Raw genomic sequence first — 21,413 nt, forward strand, 5'->3', positions numbered from 1 at the left:
GTAACTTCTATCAAACAAGAGTTTCAGTATAGCAATATGTGTATTTGGGATTAGCAACTCCTTTTTGTTCATTATGAAATAACTGAAATTATAATATCAGTAGTCTTGAGTTTTATTCTTGCTCCTTAGACTACTTCAATCACCACTCTAATCTTATTCCATTTCATATTGCTGTTCATCATTGCAGCTGGAAGAATAGAAGCATAAGATTTTTAATTGGAAGGGATCTTCAGTATGATAGTTCATTTGAGTAAATCTGAATCAAAGAATAAACCACCTAGATTTTACCCATCCTAGCATGCCAAATTGAATTCCCTGTGAATTTTAATCACAGCCCCGGGGGTAGGTTATAGTAGCTATCATGTCCCAACATAGTTGTGTCAAATATTTCAATTAATCTGTGATTTCATTGATGGGGACATAACCTCCAATATTATAGACTGCAATTCATCCATGGCAGCTTAGTTTATGTAACTCATCTGTTTTTCCTCCCATAAGCTTATGGTAGGGTACAAGTTTTCCGTTCAGTGTGCTTGAGGTCTTAACAGGGGCTAATCACACACATATTACATCTGATTAATTATTCCTAAGGCAATTACATAAATGAACTATAGGTTGTGGTTCACAAAGTTTTACTGTAATTGATACTAAGAATGTACTCAATCTCCTCCTCTTTCTCTCACTATATTCTTCTCCACAATTTTGTACATTTGTGCTCTGCCTGCTTTCTTTATTCCCCTTGTCTTAATGTCTGTGCTTGACTTTGTCTTCTCTTGCCGTTCCCCTTCTTCCACTCTCATTTTCCCTTCTCTTCTTTTTGTTTGCTCTCAGTCCACATCTTTGTATCTTTCTCTTTAACTAGCAATAATAGTGATTTTCAGTATAGACACATACTATAACTTTATACAATTGTTTCATTTTCTCATAATAATTTTTAAAAAATGGTAAATTTCTTTTCTTAAAAAGAAAGCAATGGAAACAGACTTTAAAAAAAACTTAGGATCATTTATTTAGAACTGGAAGGGACTTGAAAGCCATTTAATACATTCCTCTTTTGCCAGAGCCTTAAGTGATTTGTCCTAGGTCCCACTGATAAGTAGAACCTATATTATTTGACTCCAAAGTTGATGTCCTTTGACCTGTACTATATTATTTCAAGTAATCCTGTGATTCAATGACTTTATAATCACAACCTTTTCTCTTACAAATGTAAGGACTATTGTATACATACTGCTCTTTTTTATCTCACTGTTATTTTCTTTAATGAGAGTTCCAGAAATTTATTTAAAAGACAAACAATAAGAAAAATGAAGATTTTTTCCATCCCTATTTACCAAGAGACTAAAAATAACATATTCTCAACTTGAGCATTGCATATATATGCTCTCTCTCTATGTATAAAAATATATATATATATATATATATATATATATATATATACACATATATTCCATAGACACACATATATTCCATCTAAGTGATGTCCTTGCTGTCCATGAAAAAGAAACCTTGTATTACATTTTTATTTCCTCCTCTGTAGGTTCTTGGGCTCTCTATATGCTATTGTAGAGTTTCTCTCTCTCATCTTGCTGTAGGATTGCCTTGTCATGGAGGGGTCAGACCTGTTCAAATTTAGTGCTGTTTTTAGTTTTTCCATATTTCTTTTTTCTTTAGTCTTACTGACTAAATTACTCTTCCAGTGTATCTTCTTTTTCTCTTGTATCTTGGTGAAACTCCATCAGAGTTTTTTGTCTGCTCATGTTCTTCTTCCATGGAATCATCAGGAATATATTTATCCACATTGACAATTTTCTTCCCAGCTTCTCCAGTACAGTAGGAAAATTTGACAAAGGAATGACAGCACTTGTACTGCCATCCACCTTCTTTCCAACAGGTACCCCAGATGTGTGTATAACTATTGATTTTGACAGTCTCTTCACAATTTAGAATGGGCAAAAGTCCACTCTTGTCCTTTGATAAAAAAGTCTACTCTTGTCCTTGTTCCATGTCTTGAATATTTCACATAATCTATTTGAGCTAATACCAATTGGGAGAGGGGAAGGAAAGAGTGTATTCAAGTATTCTTGACTCCATTCTTTTCTGGGATGTTTTCTTTCTGTTCTTTGAAATCTTCTTTCTTGACTTTAAATAATTTATACAGCAATTCCAGTTTTATTGAATCTGCTTTGATGGAGATACACTTGAGACCCAGTCTTAAACTCCTAGAAAATAACTGTGATTGTGCAATTGAAATTGTATCTTCACTGTATCGAAATTGTCTCCTGTCCTTAATCAGAATTCCTGCCTGCATTGGCATAAAGATTCTCTCTAACTGCTTTTGTTTTTGGATTCTAATAGGTAAAATTGGGATCTAGATTTTACAAATATTTAGTAATATCTTCCTGAATACTGTTATGGTCTTGAGAATTTGGTTCTTTTCTCTACTGATGTTTTGGTGAATTCACTTGTTCAGTTAATTTTCCTGAGGCCATTTTTATTTTACTGTAATTGATACTAAGAATGTACTCAGTCTCCTTTTTCTCTCACTATATTCCTCTCCACAATTTTGTAGTTTCTGAGCTTTCATTGTATAATTAACCAGATGGATTTTGTCATATTCTTCCCCAATCTTTACATATTATTCTGAGTTGTAACCATTCCACCTATCCCTTTTATAATCATAGACAGACATTAGCTGAGGTTGGATATGTTCATCTGGTGCTCCTTTGGTACTTTGTTGTCATGATATTCTCCTTTTCACCATTCTTATACCATTCTTCAGATGAACTCAGGTTTGTTTCTCAGGTTGGGGTCTCTTATGCTTTAGAATGGATCTTTTTGATAGATCTTTCTACTATGAACATTAGTATCTTCTCCTTCCTCATCTACTTCATCTTTTTAAATTCTAGCTTTTCTTCTTTCTCCAGTGTTCCTTTGCTGTTTTCTTTAGCTTTTCTATGTCATGTTTGTTGCTTCTGTAACATCAGCCTCAGGGGTCCTGGTTTTGGGGGATGTCACTGCTTCCACAGTGGAGAAGACCCCAACCATGATTCTGAAGGGGACAAACTTCTGTGATAGCCCAGCCTTGTGCACGTCTGGGAGTATTCCACAAGCCACTGAAGCTCACTTGTCTTAAAGAAACAATATGTTCACCACACTGTTACTTGTGATAAGAAGTGAGAGGGGTTACTGTTTTTATTTTTCTTAATCTCTTCAGGCTGCATAGTTTTCTGATTTTGGTCTTAATTGTAATGAAACATCGAATGAAGCATTAATGTATTTTTAAAATAGACATTTTGCTAAATGCAAATTTCATATGTACCATTTAAGATTGGTGATAATATTATCTCCTGGTTTTCATTCAAGGATTTTATTGTAGGTTATGTGTCTAAAGGAACTTGTAATTTCCTCATCTAGTGATTAATCAAAAACTTGTATTTTATATACTATCCTGCATCAGTCCATCTCTGTATTGATAATAAAAAATTTTTAAATTGTTTCATTGTCATTCAACTCTTTATTTTTGCTTAATAGCATCAAGCTTAAGTTTTATTTGAGAAAGCAATATAAAGAAGCTTTATATCAAAAGATCAGTTCATTTTGTGAAAGAATGTTCCATAAAATAAATATATTCTACCAAAAATATGTATTTAGAGTAGTGATAAAAGTAGTAATAAAAAGACATTTTGGACTAGGTATCAATTTGATATTCTTACCATATGTCCTAGGTATGATCCATAGATTTTGAAATTCAGAAACTTAATTTTATCACTACACTTAAGGGTGATTTGGTTCTGTGGAATTTACTTCCATGACTTGAATTCACAAGAAACTAAGTGATGAATCAGTATTAATTTACTAATCTGTAATTAATATAGATAAATTTTGGGAATATAGATTTTGATTGGCTAGAGTAATTACATTTGCTATCTAATATGCACATTTATGGCCTTTTGGTCACAATATTTTGTAGGAGAAAGATTGTGTTGCTTTATTGATCCAGGAAGAAAAAGAGTTGGGGTTTGTGTATAAGTGTGTGTGTGTGTGTGTGTGTGTGTGTGTACATTAATTTCTTTATATGTGGTATATATACATATATATGTCTGTATAATCTTATGTATATATTTATAAACTTTATCCTACCCATCACCAAAATAAAGGAAGCTATTATTATTGCTCTTCACTTCTACACTCACACCCCAAAGTTGTCTTTTTTTTTAACAAGTCCTTGTGATTGGAAACTTGGAAATAATTATTTCATTCAGAGGACTGTTATTTACTATTATGGGTTTCAAAGGAAATAGATTATATAATTTCTGCACTCAAGAAATTTATGATATATTTGGGGAGTAAATGGCAAAGCAATATATAAACATATATGATACTCTTGGACCCTCAGACACTTCATGGTTCTTTGATTTCATTGATTTGGAAATTAGCTTTAATGATGCAGCTTACAACCTGTCGTTGCCTACCCAACACCATTGAATTCTTGTTCATGTCCTCAGATGAGTTCAGTAAAGAGAGGTTACCTAACAATATGGGGATCTTCCTTTTTGGTCTTTCCTCATTCTCATCATGAAGCCAGTGTCTCTTCTCTTCTTATCTTGCATTTTCCGTGATGAAATTCTTTTTTATTTTCTTTCTTTGAAGTTTTTCATTGGTTATACTTTTACCACCTGCTTAAACATACCATAAGACCTCTTGACTGTTATTTTTTCTTTGATTCAAATTCAATTCAAATTTTTAATATTTCAGTTTTTAAGAACTCTTATGTTCCATTTCTCAAAACCATACAGCATTAGCCAAATGTTGGTGTTAAAAAGATAGATTTTTGTCTCTGGCAAAAGTCAAACATCACTAAAGAAGCTTTGAAATTTCCTATAAGCAATGTAGCCTACTTTTCTTTCTTTTTATTCTGGATCCAACTTGTTCATTTGCACTGTCTTTTCTAGATGTACTTGGTTGGGGATAGACATCCTTCTAACTCACCAATAGGTTTGAGGTCTATGGATTACTTTCAATCTGGTTTAGACTGTCTGCTGAGATGGTTTTACTAGATTGTGACTGTTGCATATGCTACAACTTCTTTGAGCCACAAGTAAGTTGGGTGACAGGTAGGCACCAATAGGTGTACTAGCAGCCCTGAAAAGGCTCAGCCAGTCCTTACACTAGAAGTGTTAGTCCTCTGTTAACACTTCATATACCCAGATAAACTTAAACTCCATAGGTATTTAATGCAATAACATGTCACAATCTGAGCAACAGATTTTTTCTTTTGCTCTTTCCTGTGTAAACTGGTTAATTAAAATGTTTGAGAGTGATTATAGATCTCTTCTAAGAGGCTTGTTAAAGTTCTAGGGCTTTGTCCAATACAGTATTCTAGTACACTGTCATCTGCAAAAAGGATCGTGCGGAGGACTTCACCCTTCACAAGAAATCTCTCTTCAATTTGAATTCTTGTGTTGGATTTCTTTTTTATTTTATGTTCCACTTGACTTTCTGACCCTCTCATTAAAAATTAAGACAGTGTAGTGTAAATTGTTTTCATAGGTACTAAGAGGTCATGGAATGGAAGAGCTAATGTACAAGAATTTTTTTATGGTAAGGTCTCATGATAACAGTACCAAACTTGATGCTTGGTATTATATTTCAAACTCCCAGGCTGCATGGGTAATACAATATCTGTACCTAATATCAAAGCCATTGCTCATTACAGTAAGGCTAACAACCAATTCTAGTTCAGGAGTCCTAGATTTTCAGTCAAGAAATTCTAACAAAAGAAGTATGGTCATAATTCTGACTCAGCTAGTTAGTAGAAGCTGCCACTAATGATCAAGGCTTATACTTTTAACCCAGATTGGGGGGAAATAAAACATGGATTTTGTTTTCCTTTATCAATGGTCCTTTCTGTTGGTATGAATAATTGAATAAACTGCATAAACAGTCACTTAACAGATTGTCACCTTTGATATATGCCATCTGTCACTAGATGTTACCTACCAGAAATCATGATAAAATTTGATATATTGTCATAATTTCTTGGAAAGATGCCACTGGTATATATATATACATATATATGTATATAATTATGTATAATTATATATATATATATATATACACACACACATACACAATGATCTTTTTATTTACTTGTGTTCACTCTTAATCTTCACATCCATCTCCTATGTTACTTTCCTTATTTTCATACTTTTTGAGATGAAACATGGATATCTCTTTGCTATTATTCTCGGTCCACTTGCTGATTCCATCAGTTGCTTTAGAAAAATCATTCCTGAAGTGTCATTTTGTAAAGGGAAAAACCATAATCATAAATTTAAAGTAAAGTAATGTGAATCAGCCAAGGACAGTAACATAGTGTTGTGGTAACTGAGAGAAAAGATGCAGTAATTCAAATAGCAGTTTGTGACATTTTATTATGAAAAACTGAAGGAAAGTCCAAATTAGAAGAAGCAGAGTTTCAAAATGAAGGAAATATTAACTATACATGTAATTGTTTTATCTCAAATTATAACAAATAAACTTTATTGTAATTTACCTATTAATTTAAATTTTATTACTGCTTAATTAAGATTTTTCAAATAGCTAATGTGTACTTAATAAGTTTTATAGCTTTCTTATGTTCATTTTTCTTTTACTATACAGATCCAGTTTGTGCTATAATGATAGCAACCAGCCCATATGTCTGTAGTTACTGAGATTTAGTGTTTGGCAAACACATTCCTGTCTTTATCTTTCTGTGACCTCAGTCCTAAGTTTTGAATATAGGGTTTGTCATATATCTCCTCCTTTTCCATGTGTAGTAGTGATCTGCTTTTCAACCATTACTTATTGATTTATAACTGGGTAATATAACTTGCCAATATTGTCATTAGATCCCTTAAAACTATTTGCAGCTGCTTTAGTCTGACTTTTGCTTGATGAACAAGCAGAGGCAACTACATTTTTGTTTGCATAATTTTTATTTTCAAGGATGATTGTGTCTCTATCTTTGTGTCATGAAAAATTGATAAATGTCTGTTAAATCTGACTATATATAAAATATTCTATAGGCAAATTCTTTAAGTAGTAGGCTATATAAATTATATAGATCTTCTTTCATAATGGTGCAGTAAGTCTAATTATGCTAATTATCCTACAGCCAATATTTATGTATCACTTTAAACTTTATAAAATGCCATATTTATTATCTCATTTGATTTGGTAGAATGTTAGTTGAAAGTTCTTTTAGGTTCTTTTAGGACAAATTTTTTGCCTTGATATTTTCATAACCTTTTCCCCATTAATCATCATAGCATTTTAAAACTATCAAATAGACTTTTATTTACTTTCAGTTTAATATTTTATTTTCCCCAATTACATGTAAAAACAATTTTAAATGTTTGTTTTTTAAAAAAATTTTGAGTTCCAAATTCTCTCCCTCTCTTCTCCTCCCCCTTCAGTAAGAAGGCAAGCAATTTGATATAGGTTACACATATGCAATTATTTCTGTTAGACATTTCTATATTTCTATGTTATTATAAAAAGCAGACCCAAAAAACCCTAAAAAAATAATTCAAAGAAAAAGTATGTTTCGATGTGCCTTCAGACTCCATCAGTTCTGTCTCTGAAGATAGCATTTTTCATCATAAATATTTCAGCATTGTCTTAAATAGTTGCATTGCTGGGAATAGCTAAGTCATTCACTGTTGTTCATCCTATAATATTACTGTTACTGTATATAATATTCTCCTGGTCCTGCTCATTTCACTTTGCATCAGTTCATGTAAATCTTTTCAGAATTTTATGAGAGTATTCAGCTTTTCATTTCATATAGTACAATAATATTCCATCACACGATCATATGCAACTTGTTCAGTTATTTCCCCAAATGATGGGCATTGCCTCAATTTCTAATTCTTTGACACCACCTCTAAAAAGCTACAAATATTTTTGTACATATGGATCCATTTTCTTCCATTTCACACCGAGTAGAGGTATTGCTTGGTCTAAGAATATCCATGGTTTTATAGCCCCTTGGGGAGAGTTAGGGAGAGTTCCAAATTGTTCTGTAAAAGGGTTTACTCAGTATACAACTTCACCAACAATGCATTAATGTCTCAATTTTCCTCACATTCCCCCCCACCATTTGTCATTTTTCTTTTCTGTCATTTTAACCATTCTGAATAGCTCAGAGTTGTCTTGATTTGCATTTCTCTAATCAATAGTTCTCTGGAACATTTTTTTTGACAAGGCAATGGGGTTAAGTGACTTGCCCAAGTCACTTAATGGCTAGGTAATTATTAAGTATCTGATGTTAGCTTTGAACTCAGGTCCTCCTGACTCTAGGGTCAGTGCTCTATTGAGTGTACCACCTAGCTGTAGAACATTTTTTAATATGACTATAGACAGATTTATTTCTTTGTCTCAAAAATGCTATTCATAATTTTTGGCCATTTATCAATTGAAGAATGACTCTTATGTCTATAAATTCAACTCATTTTTATATTTTTACAAGTTAGATCTTTATCTGAGAAACTTGCTGTAAAATTTTTTTTTACATTAATGGTTACTTTGTATTTTTCTCCATCCTATTTTTCTGTTTTTATTCTACTTTTCTTTTTTTCTCTTTTTTTCTGATGTTTGTCCTACTCTCTTTTTATTTTGTCCATTCTCAAAAATGTTTTGCTTCTGACTTATACCTTCCCAATATGTCCTCCCTTCTATCAGCCTACCTCTTCATCACTTCCCCCTTCCACTTCCACTTTGCTGTAGGGTAAGATAGATTTCTGTACACAAATTAGTTTTTATTTTATTCCCCTTTTTAAAGAAAGATTTTATTTATTTTGAGTTTTACAATTTCCCCCCTCCATTCTTGCTTCCCTCCCTCCACCCATATTGGTTCCATGTTATACATTGATCTCAGTTGAATGTGATGACAGAGAAATCATATCCTTAAGGAAGAAATAAAATATGAGATAGTAAAATTACATTATAATATAATTCTTTTTTATTTCTAATTTGATGGTAATAGTCTTTGGTCTTTGTGCAAAGTTCATAATTCTTTCTCTAGATACAGATGGTATGCTCAAAATTAACCCTGGTTGTTGCACTGAAGGGATGAGCAAGTCCATCAGGGTTGATCATCACCCCCATATTGCTGTTATGTTGTAGAATTTTTCTGGTTCTTCTCGTCTTGCTCAGAATCAGTACATACAGATCTCTCCAGGCTTGGAAGGATTTGCATGAACTGATGCTGAGTGAGATGAGCTTGGAGAGTTTTGCATGAATTGATGCTGAGTGAGATGAGCAGAACCAGAAAAAAAAAAACACTGTACATCCTAATAGCAACATGGGGGTGATGATCAACCCTGATGTACTTGCTCATTCCATCAGTGCAACAATAAGGGACAATTTTGGGCTGTCTGCAATGGAGAATACCATCTATATCCAGATAAAAGAACCGTGGAGTTTGAACAAATTCCAAGGACTATTTCCTTTAATTTAGGAGGGAAAAACCCCTGATATCTTATTGTCTGATCTTCTTATCTCTTATCCTTTATGTTTCTTCCTTAAGGATATGATTTCTTTCTCATCACACTCAATTTGGATCAATGTACAGCTGTACAGCATGGAAATAATGTAAAGATAAACTGCTTTCTATTGGGGGGGCAAGGGAAGTAAGATTAGGGGAAAAATTGTAAAACTCAAAATAAATAAAATCTTTAATAAAAAAAATCTCCAGGTTTCTCTGAATTCCCATCCCTCCTGGTTTCTAATAGAACAATAGTATTCCATGACATACATATACCACAGTTTGTTAAGCCATTCACCAATTTTTCTAACTCATTTCCAATTTTTTTTGCCGCCACAAACAGGGCTGTTATAAATATTTTTGTAAAAGTGATGTTTTTACCATTTTTTATCATCTCTTAAGGGTATAGACCCAGTAGTGATATTACTGGGTCAAAGGGTATGCACATTTTTGTTGCCCCTTGGGCATAATCCCAAATTGCTCTCCAGAAAGGTTGGATGAGTTCACAGCTACACCAACAATGTATTAGTGTCCCAGATTTCCTGCATCCCTTCCAACATTGATCATTGTTCTTTCTGGTCATATTGGCCAGTCTGTGAGGTGTGAGGTGGTATCTCAGAGATACTTTAATTTGCATTTCTCTAATAAGTGATGATTTGGAGCAATTTTTCATATGAGTATAGATTGCTTTGATTTCTTTAGCTGTCTTGTAAATTGCTTTTGCAGATCCTTTGATCATTTGTCAATTGGGGAATGACTTGTTTTTTTGAAATTTTGACTCAGTTATCTGTATATTTTAGAAATGAATCCTTTGTCAGAAATACTAGTTGCAAAAATTGTTTCCCAATTTACTACATTTCTTTTGATCTTGGTTACAGTGGTTTTTTCTGTGGAAAAGCTTTTTAATTTAATTAAGTCAAAATTATCTAGTTTATTTGAATGATGTTCTCTATCTCTTCCTTGGACATAAGCTGTTTCCCTTTTCATAGATCTGAAAGGTAAACTACTACTTGATCTTCTAGTTTGCTTATAATATAGTTTTCTATGTCTAAATCCTATATCCATTTGGATCTTATCTTGGTATAGGATGTGAGGTGTTGGTCCAATCTAAGTTTATTCCATACTAACTTCCAATTTTCCCACTAGTTTTTATCGAAGTGTTTTTATCCCAATAGCTGGACTCTGGGTTTATCAAACAATAGATTACTATAATCATTTCCTGCTATTGCACCTAGTCTATTCCACTGGTCTACCACACTATTTCTTAGCCAATACCACACAGTTTTGATGACTGATCCTTTATAATATAATTTTAGATCTGGTAAGGCCAGGCCACCTTCTTTTGCACTTTTTTTCATTGAATCTCTGGAAATTCTTGACTTTTTATTTTTCCATATAAATTTACTTAACTTTTTTTTCTAACGCATTAAAGTAATCTTTTGGAATTTTGATTGGTAGGGCACTAAACAAGTCATTTAATTTTGGTAGAATTGTCATTTTTATCATATTAGTTTGACCTATCCACGAACAGTTGATGTTTTCCCAGTAATTTGAATTTTATTTGCATGAGAAGAGTTTTGTAATTGTTTTCAAAAAGTTTCTGAGTCTGCCTTGGCAGGTAGACTCCTAGGTATTTTATTTTGTCTGAGCTTACTTTGAATGGGATTTCTCTTTCTAGCTCTTTCTGCTGTATCTTGCTATTCATATGTATAGAAATGTTGAGGATTTATGAGGGTTTATTTTATATCCTGCTTCTTTGCTAAAGTTGCTAATTATTTCTAGTAGTTTTTTAGATTACTTTTTAGGATTCTCTAGGTATACCATCATGTCATCTGGAAAGAGTGAGAGTTTTGTCTCCTCCTTCCCTATTCTAATTCCTTCAATTTCTTTTTCTTCTCTTATTTCTGAAGCTAACTTTTCTAAAACAATATTGAATAGTAGTGGTGATAATGGGCACCCTTGTTTCACCCCGATCTTAATTGGGAATGCTTCTAGCCTATCTCCATTGCATATAATGCTTGTTGATGGTTTCATATAGATAACTGCTTATTATTCTAAAGAATGAACCATTTATTCCTACACTCCCTAGTGTTTTTAGTAGGAATGCGTGCTGTATTTTATCAAAAGCTTTTTAACCATCTATTGATATGATCATATGTGATTTCTGATAGGTATTTTATTGCTATATTAATTATATTAACAGTTTTCCTAATAGTGAACCAACCCTGCATTCCTGGGATAAATCCCACTTGGTCAAAATGTATTGTCCTAGTGATAACTTGTAATTGTTTTGCTAAGATTTTATTTAATATTTTTGCATCTATATTCATTAAGGAGATATGTCTATGATTTTCTTTCTCTGTTTTTAACTTATCCTGATTTAGGTATCAACATCATTTTGGTGTCATAGAAAGAGTTAGTTCTATCTCCCCTTATTTTTCCAAAGAGTTTATATAGAATTGGAACCAATTGTTCCTTAAATGTTTGATAGAATTCACTTGTGAATCCATCTGACCCTGGAAATTTTTTCTTAGGGAGTTCAATAATGGCTTTTTTGAATTTCTTTTTCTGAGAGAGGGTAATTTAAGTTTTTAATTTCCGTTTCATTTAACCTGGGTAACTTGAAATATTCATCCATTTCACTTAGTCTGTCAAATTTACTGGCATAGAGGTGGGCAAAATAATTCCAAATTATTACTTTAATTACTTCCTCATTGGTGGTGAGTTCACCTTTTTCATATATGATACTAGTCATTTAGTTTTCTTCTTTCTTTTTTTTAAAATCAGGTTGACCAGAGGTCTGTCAATTTTATTGATTTTTTTCATAAAACCGACTCTTGGTTTTATTTATTAGTTCATTTTCTTGATTTCAGTTTTATTAATTTCTCCTTTAATTTTTAGAATATCAAATTTAGTATTTAATTGGGTTTTTTCATTTGTTCTTTAATTTTTTTAGTTGCATATTTTGTTCATTGTTTTCTTCTTTCTCTAATTTATTCATGTAAGCATTTAAAGATATAATATACCCCCTGAAAGCTACCTTGAATGTATCCCATAGGTTTTGGTATGTTTTTTCATTCTTGTCTTTATCTAGGATTAAATAATTCTTTCTATAATTTATTGCTTGATCCACTCATTCTTTAAAATGAGGTTATTTAGTTTCCAATTAGTTCTGGCCTGTATCTCCCTGACCCAGTATTGCATATGATTTTTATTGCATTATGATCTGAGAAAGATGCATTCACTATTTCTGCCTTTCTGCAATTGATCATTAGGTTTTAATATCCTAGTACATGGTCAATTTTTGTATAAGTGCTATGTGCTGCAGAAAAAAAAGTATATTCCTTTCTATCCCCATTCAGTTTCCTCCATAGGTCCATCATATCTAGGTTTTCTAACAATCTGTTCACCTTAACTTCCTTCTTGTTTATTTTCTGATTCAATTTATCTAAATCTGAGAGTGGCAGGTTGAGGTCTCCCACTAGTAGAGTTTTGCTGTCTATGTCTTTCTGTAGCTCTTTCAACTTCTCCTCTAAGATTCTGGATGCTGTCCCATTGGGTGCATACATATTTAGTATTGAAATTACTTTATTGTCTATGGTATCTTTTAGGAGGACATAGATTCCTTCCTTATCTCTTTTAAAGCTATCTATTTTTTGCAGCTGCTTTGTCTGAGTTAAGGATTGCTACCCCTGCTCTTTTCACTTCAGTTGAAGCAAAATGCATTTTGCTCCAACCTTTTACCTTTACTCTGTATGTATCTCTCTGCCTCAAATGACTTTCTTTTAAGCAACATATTGTAGGATTCTAGTTTTTAATCCACTCTGCTATTCACTTACTTTTTTATGGGACAGTTCATCCCATTGACATTCAAAGTTATAATTACTAACTCCTTATTGCCCTCTATGCTCTCTTCCTTCTGTTGGTATTCCCCCCCTTTTTCCCTTTATCCATATTCCCCATTGTTTTCTTTCTGAATACTGCCACCTTCAGTGTGTTTTCCCTCTTAAATTGACCCCCCTTTCCTTTTTTCTTTTCCCTCTCCCTTTTCCTCTTCTCCCCTTCTTTCTGTTAGTTTCCCTTTTTTCTTCCCCTCCCTGCCCCCCCCTCCCCTTTTAATGCTTGAAAGGTAAGATAAATTTCTTAAATTGATTAAGTGTGTCTAAGTTAACTTTAAGCAAGTCTGATCAGATGAAGATTCAGGTGGTTCTCACCTCCTGCCTTCCTCCCTTCAGTTACAATAGGTCTTCTGTACCTCTTGATGTAATGAGATTTACCACATTCAGTCTCCCTCCAACCTCCCTTCTCCTTATTGCCCCCATTTTTAAGGATGTATTGTTTTTAAATCATTCTATCTGAGTCACAGAAAAGATATGTGTGTCCATCCCTTCTGGCTATGTATATTCTCTTTAATAGAGTTATAATTCTTGAGAGTTATGAGACTCTTTCTCCCAAGTGGGTATATAGCCAGTTTCATCTTTTTTGTAGCAGTTTTTTTTTACCTTTTCATATGTCTCTTGAGCCTCCTGTTTGATGTCCGAATTTTCTATTTAGCTCTGGTTTTTTCCATCAGGAACTGTTAGAAGTATTCTGTTTCATTAAATGTCCATCTTTTCCCCTGAAAGAGAAGGCTCAGCTTTACCAGATAGTGGATTCTGGGCTGCATTCCAATCTCCCTTGCTCTTCAGAATATCTCATTCCAGGCCCTTGATCCCTTATCCTTACTGTGACTCCTTGGTATTTAATTTTTTTCTTTCTGATTCCTTGTAGGATTTTTTCTTTTTACCTGATAGTCCTGGAATTTGGCCACAACATTTCTTGGTATTTTCATTTTAGGATCTCTTTCCAGAAGGGATCAGTGTATTCTTTCAAACTATTTTGCCCTCTGATGCTATGATATCAGGACAATTTTGCATCACTAAATCTCTTCATTGTTCTCTTCATTTCTCTTCATTGTTCTCAGGAAGGTCAGTAATTCTGAGATTCTCCCTTCTTGATTGATTCTTGAGATCAGTGGTTTTGCTGATGAGGTATTTTACATTTTTTTTCTATTTTTTCAATCTTTTGGTTGTGTTTAACACAATCTTGTTGTTTTATGAAGTCATTCGTTTCTGCCAATTCCATTCGTTTTCTTAGAGGAGAAAATTTTTCTTTCTTTATTTTTTGCACCTCTTTTTCAAGGTGGTCCGTTCTATTTTTGTAGGACTTTTCTATTTGCCCAAATGTAGTTTTGAGAGAATCATTTCCTTTTTGCATTTGCCCAATTGAGGATCTGAGAGTTATTCTCATTTTGTATTTGTCCAACTGTTTTTTTTCCCAAGGATTTGTTTTCTTGTTGCCAGATGTTAATTTTCTCTTGCAGTGTGTTAATTTTCTCTTGAATTTCTTTTCCCAATTTTCCCAATTGGTTTTTAAACTCCTTCCTGATTTCTTCAAGGAAGTCTTTCTGAGTTGGAGACCAATCCATATTCTCCTCAGCAGTACTAGATCTCTCTGGGTTAAGATCTGTCTCTTCTGAGTATTTTTTCCTTGGGCCCCCCTTTTCTCTGGCCTTTTTTCATCTTGTGTTGGGGGGTGGGGAACTGGCTTTCAGAGGTTTGCTTTTAGGATCCTAGAAGGCTTTTTTCACTTGGCTAAGTGATTCCCAGGGCCAGCCAGTAGGGGACGCTGGTTGCTTTCTCTGGAGTGAAGTCCTAAGCAGCAGGGTCTGAGTTGACCTTGAACACTGGGCTGGGCCCTAGGGGAGGGAGTTAATCTCTTTCTGTTGAGTGAGCTCTGCTGCCCTGAGGGAGGTGGGGGGGGGGGTTATTCTTTTTTCTGGGCAAAGTATGGATCTCAGGTCCCTGGTCCAGCTGGTTGTTCTCCAGATGTGCTCTGAGACTCTATACTGGAACTCACCCTGCTGTAGCTCTTCTCCCCCTGGCCAAAGACTCTGAAGCTAAAGCTGGATCTCACACTCACCACTCACTGAATTCTCTACTGCTGAGGCTGACCCTCTGGCCTCCCCCAGCTGCTGTCCACAGGGCTGATCCTCTGCTCTCATCTCCAGTTCACCCACAGTCCCCTAAGACAAAACTTCTTGGTTTCTCTCAAGACAAACCTTCTCCTAGCTTCTCTTTCTCGGTTTTGTTGATCGAATTTCTACTAAGAGGTTTCTCTCATGTTATTTCTGAGGGGAGAGAGATATCACCTATCACAGTGTCTTCTCTTCACCATCTTGCCCAGAAGTATTTTGTTTCCCTTTTAAGTCAATTCCAATAAGAATAAGGTTCACAAACTCCCTCCCTCTTTCTTCTTCTTCCCCTCCACTGTAAAATCTCTAAAGCTCTTTCACCTCTTTTACATGAGATAACTTATCCAGTTATACCTCTTGTTTTTACCTTATCCAAGTATATCTCCTTATTCAACTCATAGCTAGGTTTTCTGTCTATGTATATCCTTTCAACTACCCTAATAATAAAGGAAATTTTTAAGAGAAAAATATATCATCCTCTCATGTTGAATCTTATTGAATCTCTTATGATTCCCTTTTCCTGTTTAGCTTTTTATGCTTCTCTTGAGTCTTGTATTTTGAAAGTCAGATTTTCTATTCAGTTCCAATATTTTCATCAGGCATACTTATTTCATTGAATAGCTATTTTTAGCCCTGAAGGAGTATATTCAGGTTTGCTGGTAGATGATTTTTGATTGTAATTCTTTTTTTGTACTCTGGATTATCATATTCCAAGTCCTCTGATCCTTTAATGTAGAAATTGCTAAATCTTGTATCTTGTCTGTGGCTTCAAGATATTTGAATCATTCTTTCTGGCTGCTAGCAATATTTTCTCTCTTAACAGGAAGCTCTGGAATTTAGGATAATATTCCTGTGGGCTTTCATTTTGGGATCTCTTTAAGGAGGTAATCAGTTAAATTTTTCCATGTCCATTTTACCCTCAGGTTCTAGAATATCAGGGCTATTTTCCTTGATAATTTCTTTAAAGATAATGTCAGAGTAGTTCTAGTGCCAAGATGACAGAGTGAGGAAGGAACCCTCAAAAAGTCTTCCAAAAATGATCTGAGAGCAGGGAAGCATCTTAGCAGCATGGCAGGAAAGGTCTGTTTCACTAGGATGGAAGGGGAGCAGGGTTTTAGAGCGTCAATCATAATCATCATCATCATCAGCAGCAGCAGCAGCAATAGTAGCAGCAGCAGCAGCAGCAGCCAACTTCAAGCAGGAACCTGCAGTAATGCTCCAAGCATCATTGAGGCCTGTCCTTATGCAATCAACAGCCCTCTTGGTAAGTAAGCATTCTGGATAGCTCAACAAGGCCCCACTCTAGCCACCCCATCCCCAGCACAAGCCACTAAAAACCTTGACCCTCTTACTAACTTGTAGTCCCTGGGATGACCAACAGCAGAACACCACTCCTGGGGTCTGCCAGAAAAAGAGTCTCTTATTTTCATAGAAACCCAGGAACAGGGCTCCACACTTGGAAACAGACCAGTAACAAGATATTCCTCCAGGTATAGCCACCAGACAGACTCTTTTACCATAACAATACAACAGCACACTCACGGGAGACCAATAGGGAGGTACCAGGCCCAGTGCAAATTAGTAGGAAAAAGCAAAGTAGCTAAGCCCTGAAAGCCAGCAGTAAGAGCACAAAAAAGCTTGGGACAGTACAGGACAAGAGCCCAACTCTCACATAAAAACACTGAGTCACCAAAAAAGACAGAAAAAATGAGGAAAAAAATTAAAAAGGACTTACTATGGTGCTAAAGAGACTCAAGGCATAAACTTAGAAGAGGACAATAGTGTCAAAACAGCTACATGTGAAACCTCAAAGAAAAATGTAATTTGTCCTCAGATCTAAAATGAACTCCTGGAAGAGCTTAAAGGTGACTTTAAAAAGAAAATTAGAGAAGCAGAAGAAAACATGGGAAAAGAAATGAAAGTAATGCAAAAGAAACAAAAAAGAGTCAATGGCATAAGAAAAGATTATGAAATTTACCAAGTACAATCACTCACTAAAAAATAACGTTGACCAAATGAAAAAGGAAGTACAAAAGCTCAGTGGAGAAAATAATTCCTTAAAAATTAGATTTGAACAAATGGCAGCTAATGATTCTCTGAGATATCAAAATAAGATAAAAGAAAAATCAAAAAAGAAGGAAATGTAAATTTCTCATTGAAAAACTAGAGACTTAGAAAGTAGATTCAGGAAAGAGAATACAAGAATTTTTCAGCTTCCTGAAAGTTGTGTCCAAAAAAAAAAATAATCAAAAGCTTGGACAACAGCTTTTAAGAAATTATCAAAGAAAACTGTTTTAATATGTTTGAACCAGCAGGAAAAATAGAAATGGAAAGAATCCATTGATCATCTCCTGAAAAAAACCCCTAAAAATAAAAACACACAGGAACATCATAGCCAAATTTTAGCACTCACAGATCAAGGAAAATGTACCATTAAACAGCTAAAAAGTGATCAAATAAAATGGAGGTACAATCAGGATTATATAGGATTTGTCAGTTTCCACATTAAACTCAAGGAGTTTGGGAATATGATATACCATATTTCCCCATGTATAAGATGTACCTTAATTTTGGGGCCCTAAATTTGAAAAAAAAATGTATTACAAAGTTTTATTCTTTATCAAATTCATACAACTTCTCATCACTGTCAAAACTCCCATCCGCTAGCTGGTCCTCATCTGCATTTGATGATGAATCATTTAGGAGAGACTCTAACTGCTCTCCTGCCTGTACTCTGGTCTGTGGTTGACCCAAGCACTCCCTGGGCAAGTCTGGGGCATGGACACATGCTTAGTCCATTCCATTTCATGAGCCTGAAACACCAGTTGTGCCCTCCTTTGAAATCAGCCATTTCTTTTTTCATCAGCAATTCTTCTTGCTTCATGCTGAATCATCTTTGTGGACACAGGAATTTCACTTGTCCTTTGCTCTTCAATCCATCTCTTCAATTCCCTCTTTAACTCAGGCCATTTGGTTGACTTGTCTCTCATGGCCTTCTTCTGTCTGCGTGTTTTGGGGAGGGTTTCTTCTTCTCTTAATCGATCTCAGATTGCTGGAGGAGGACCAATCTTAGGTTCAGCAGCACAATTTCCATTCACTTTTGCAAACTGGATCACTTTAAACTTGAATTCAGCATTGTACAGAAATCTTTATTGAGACATTTCTGGACAGAACATAGCCTAATATACCAGTAACAAATGCAAAACAATGAGCACAAAGACAATAAGTGTGCAAAGTAAAAAAAAAAAAAATCTACAACCACTGTATAAGATGCTCCCAGTTTTTAGACCCCAAATTTTTCAGAAAAGGGTGCATCTTATACTTGGGGACATATGGTACTAGAAGGCAAAGAATTAGGATTACATCCAAGAATCAGCTAACCTTAAAAATTAAATATAATCCTTTTTCTTTTTGTTTTTGAAAGGCAATTGGGTAAAGTAACTTGGCCTGAGGTCACACAGCTATGTCATTATTAAATGTCTGAAGTGGATTTGAACTCAGGTCCACTTGGCTCCAGGGTCAGTGCTTTATCCACTGCACCACCTAGCTTTTTAATGAAAAAAAAAGGATATTTAATGAAGTAGAAGGCTTTCAAGCATTAATTAAAAGATCAGAATTGAATAAAAAAAATTACCTCCAAATATGACTCAAGAGAAACATATAAAGGTAAAAATGAAACAAGGAAGAGAAAGCATAAGAAATTTAATAAGATTAAACTTTCTATTTCTATATGGAAAGATAATATTTGTAGCTCAATTTTATTGCTTTAAGAGATTATTGTAGATAGAGCATCTGGATATAGGGTGACTAAAATGGTGAAAAAAGAAAATTGTCCTGGAAGAGGAAGGGGCAGATTGAATGGGGTAAATTATACCAAATAAAAGAGGCATGAAAGTGCCATTATAATGGAAGGGAAGATAGGGGATTGGTGCACAAAACCTTAGTCTCATCAAAATTGGCTCAAAATGGGAATAACAAACATGCATACATACTCAGTTAAATTCAGAAATCTTTCTTTACCCTATAAGGAAGTAAAAAGGGATGGAGATAATAGAAGGATGAAGGGAGACTGAAAAATGAGAAGGTTGAGTGAGGAAATAGTAAAATGCTTGTGAGGAACAAAAGGGTAGGGTGCAAGGATGGTGGATAAACAAGGGGAAAATAGCATAAAGAGAAATACCCAATTATTGTAACTATAAATGTGAATAGTAGATAGCAGATAGTAGATAGAACACAGAAGAATAGATTAAAAAGCATACTCCCACAATATATTGTTTACAAGAACCACATTTAAAGAAGATATACAGAAGAAAGGGTAAAGTTTAAAGGGGCTGGAGCTGAATCTATTATGCTTCAGCTGTAGCAAAGAAAGCATGATCTCAGACGAAGCAAGAGCAAAAATAGATCTAACTGAAAGAGATAAAGAAGGAAACTCTCTCTTGCTGAAAGGTACCACAGACAATGAAGTTATGTCAATACCAAATGACATAGCATCTACATTTTTGAAAGAGAAGTTGAATGAGTTATGAGAGAAAATAGACAATAAAATTATACAAGTGGGGAATCTTAACTTTTCCCCTCTAAGAATTAGATAAATTTAACCAAAAAATAAAACAAGAGAAAAATCAATGAGGTTAACTGGAAAAGTTAGATATGATAGATCTCTGGGTAAGATTGAATGGAAATAAAAAAGAAATATATCTTTTTTCTCAACAGTACATGTTACCTATGTAAAATAACTGACCATGCATTAGGACATAAAATGCAAAAAAAACAGAAATAGTAAACACACCCTTTCCAGACTATAATGCAAAAATTTTAAAAATTGCATTTGATAATGGACAAAGAGATTATGAATTAATTGAAAATCAGATACTCTAATCCTAAAAAAGGAAGTGGATTAAAGAGTAAATTATAGAAACAATCAATAATATCATTAAAATGACAAAAATGAGACAATATACCCAAATTTATGGGGTATAGCCAATATGGTATTATGGAGAAAATTTATATAAAATAGGAAAAAAAGCAGCTCATTGAATTGGGCATGCAATTAAAAAAACTAGAAAAAGAAATTAAAAATCCCTAATTAAACAACAAATTAGAAATCCTCAAAATCAAAGGAGAGATTAATAAAATTTTAAGAGAACCATTAAAGTAATAAAACTAGAAGTTGATTTTATGAAAAAAGGAATAAACCATTGGTTAATTTGATTTTAAAAAAGAAGAAAACCAAATTACTAGTATCTAAAATGAAAGGGGTGAATTTACCATTAAAGAGGAGGAAATTAACACAATTGTGTAGGAGCTATTTTGTCTGACTACAAGGCAATAAATTTGACAATCAAAATGAATTATCTTCAAAATAAGAATTAACCAGATTAATGGAAGAAGAAATGAAATACTTAATACTTAGAAAAAGAAATTGAATAAGTCATTAATGAGCTTCCTAAGGAAAAAGTCCCCAGGACCAGATGGATTCACAAGCAAATTCTATCAAGCATTTAAAGAACAATTAATTCTAATACTATATAAGTTATTTGGAAAAATAAAGGAAGGAATTTTATGATAAAAATTCCTAATTCCTTTTATGATACAAATGTGGTGCTGATACTTATATCAGGAAGAGTCCAAAAAGAGAAAGAAAATTAGAGACCAGTTTCCCTAATGAATATTAATGCAAAAATTTTAAATACTAGCAAAGGGATTACAATAATATATCAGAAGGATCATACTCTTTGACTTGGTGGAATTTATATCAGGCATGAAGGACTATTTCAATATTAAGAAAACTATCAGCACAATTGATTACATCAATTAAAAAAACAACAGAAATCATGATTATCTCAATAGATGCAAAAAAAA

General features: G+C 33.9%; 1 protein-coding gene and 1 pseudogene across 2 annotated transcripts in view; one reads left to right on the forward strand and one right to left on the reverse strand.

Annotated features, from left to right (window-relative positions):
* CCDC148 (coiled-coil domain containing 148) overlaps positions 1–21,413 on the forward strand; it is a 323,980-nt gene that overhangs the window by 58,585 nt on the left and 243,982 nt on the right. The window contains exon 1 of one of the 2 annotated variants that reach the window (XM_074215933.1): positions 16,093–16,812. The exons of the other annotated variant lie outside the window; for it this stretch is intronic. The gene's annotated coding sequence lies outside the window, so the exon portion shown is untranslated. Of the gene's footprint in view, positions 1–16,092; positions 16,813–21,413 lie in introns of those variants that run through there. 2 annotated transcript variants of the gene reach the window in all.
* Positions 1,515–2,492, reverse strand: LOC141506289 (pre-mRNA-splicing factor SLU7 pseudogene; annotated as a pseudogene).

This window comes from Macrotis lagotis, chromosome 1 (assembly GCF_037893015.1).
Source record: "Macrotis lagotis isolate mMagLag1 chromosome 1, bilby.v1.9.chrom.fasta, whole genome shotgun sequence".
Taxonomy (NCBI): domain Eukaryota; kingdom Metazoa; phylum Chordata; class Mammalia; order Peramelemorphia; family Peramelidae; genus Macrotis; species Macrotis lagotis.